The following is a 2519-nucleotide window of genomic DNA, read 5'->3' on the forward strand; positions in this document are numbered from 1 at the left end:
CCTGTTTTTAATCTTAAACCGGATCCTCCAGGTCTTGTAGTTGCAACTTCCGATGTTTTCCCCTCTCATCCATCATGGGTGAGTTTAAATCCGGAAGAGGGGCCTACATAATAGATGGGAGGAGTTTTGTGTGAGTTAGAGGTGTTTCAATGGAAGGTCGCAATTGCTTGGTAGAGGTCGGTCCATCCAATGGTAAAAAATTTCCTTGTCTTGGCTTGAACTCTTCCTGACCGGCCTCCAAATAGTTCAAAACCTCCTTAACTTCTTCATCCAAGACCTGCACATTTTTACAAGAATTAAGACTGCAACATTCTAAAGGATCATCTGTATCGACTTCAGCTGCCCAAACATCTATGCAATCAATTGCATATATTTCATGTTCAATTGTGTTGGGATACTTCATGGTTTTAAATACATTAAATACTACTTATTCCCCATTGATTCTAAGAGTAAGTAGACCTTTTTGCACATCAATTAAAGCATTACCAGTAGCAAGAAAAGGTCTCCCTAAAATCAAGGGCATTGTCCTATCTTCCTCCGTATCCAACAATGAAGTCAACAGGTATAATAAAATTGCCCACTTTGACTAAAACATCTTCTACTATTCCCCTAGAATATTTGGTACTTCTATTAGCTAATTGCAGAATAATAGTAGTAGGTGTTAGTTCAAGCAATCCAAGTTTTTCAAAAATAAAATATGGAATTAGATTTATACTGGCACCTGAATCGCATAAAACTTTCTCAAACTCAGTATCTCCTATGGTGCAAGGAATAGAAAAACTCCCTGGGTCCTTGAGCTTTGGGGGCAATTTATTTTGAAGAATTGCTGAACATTCTTCATTCAATTTCACCATTTCACATTCCTCCCATTTCCTTTTATTCGACATCACCTCTTTCAAAAATTTGGCATATTTTGGCATCTGTGACAATACATCAAGAAGAGGAAGGTTAATATGTATTTTTCTAAACACCTCTAAAAATTTTTCAAATTTTTTATCCAAGTTAGCTTTCAAAACTCTTTTAGGGTAGGGGAGAGGAAGTTTAATGGCATCTAAATTTAGTTTAGGTGTACTCCCTGCGATCTCCATTTGTGAATCAGCTACATCAATTTTTTTATCAACATCCTTGATCTCGCCAATAATCTTTCCACTTCTTAAGGCAATGGTGTTCACTTCCTCAAGCTGTTTGCCACTTCTCAAAGTAATTGCTTTGCAATGCTCCTTGGGATTGACTTCAGTTTTGCTAGGCAAAGTACCTTGAGCTCTTGCATTGAATGAACTAGCCATTTGACCTATTTGCATCTCCAAGTTCCTATTTTGGATAGCTATTTGATCAACCTTTACCTCCAACCTGTCATATTGCTTTTACATCTTCTCAAACCTTTCAGAAGTAGCCCCAATGAATTTTTCAAAAGTTGTTTCATAAAAGGGTCTATTTTCTTGTGGTGCTTGGGCCTGATTTTGATTCCTTCGTTGAAAGTTATTTTGGAAAGGTTGCCTTTGGTTGCCTCCTTGGTTTCCTGGATTTTCTCATGCTAAGCTGGGGTGATTCCTCGATTCAGAGTTGTAAGAATTTGAGCAAGGGTTGTTTGGTTGCCGATTGGGATTATTGACAAACTGGACTTGCTCCATCCCATGACAATCTGAATTATGGTGATTTCCCCCACAAGATTCTCACACTTTTGGATGGTTGGAGAGAACATTGATGTTCACTCGTTCCAAGGTCTTGGCTATTGCATCAACTTTGGAAGCAAGCAGAGAATACCCATCCACATCATAAACACCAACAACCTTTTTTGTAATGCTTCTTTCATTAGACCAATGGTAGTTATTAGCTGCCATTTCTTCAAGGAGAACATTTGCATCTATAGCATTCTTGTTCATGAGAGCCCCACCAGCTGCTGCATCAATAGTACTTCTCATTTGAGGGGAAAGACCATTATAGAACATTTGTACTATCAACCAATTCAGGATACCGTGATGAGGACACTTTCTTTGTAAGTCTTTGAACCTTTCCCATGCTTCATAGAGAGTTTCTCCATCAAACTGAGTAAAGCTGATGATGTCATGCCTCAATTTAGCAATTTTTCCTGGTGGGAAGTATTTTGCTAGAAATGCCTTTGTGAGCTGATCCCATGTAGTAATTGATCCCGAAGCATGAGAGATTAATCATGTTTTGGCTTTGTCTCTAAGAGAAAAAGGGAAAAGCCTAAGTCTAATGGCATCATCAGAAACGCCATTCATTTTGAAGGTATCACAGATCTCCTAGAAATTTTCCAAATGAGCATTGGCGTCTTCCATAACTCCTCCCCCGAACTGAGACTGCTGAACCATCTAAATGATTGCAAGTTTGATCTCAAAATTATTAGCTGCAATCGTTGGCCTTTCAATGCTAGGCTGAATGGTCAAAGTTGGTATGGCAAATTCGCACAAGGATCTGTTAGTGTCGTTTGCCATCTCCTCTTATTTTCTTATTCTCTCAAAAGCTTCTTGATTAATTTTTGTTCCTCCTTCCTGACT

General features: G+C 38.5%; 1 non-coding gene across 1 annotated transcript; it reads left to right on the plus strand.

Annotated features, from left to right (window-relative positions):
• The first annotated feature begins 1971 nt into the window (after window positions 1–1971).
• On the plus strand, window positions 1972–2078 carry LOC148874711 (small nucleolar RNA R71). Its single transcript, XR_016106064.1, has one exon. It is a non-coding gene; the product is annotated as a small nucleolar RNA R71 (small nucleolar RNA).
• The last annotated feature ends 441 nt before the right edge of the window (window positions 2079–2519 follow it).

The sequence above is a fragment of the Nelumbo lutea genome, chromosome 1 (assembly GCF_056320005.1).
Source record: "Nelumbo lutea isolate HS-2025 chromosome 1, American lotus-T2T, whole genome shotgun sequence".
In the NCBI taxonomy this organism is placed as follows: domain Eukaryota; kingdom Viridiplantae; phylum Streptophyta; class Magnoliopsida; order Proteales; family Nelumbonaceae; genus Nelumbo; species Nelumbo lutea.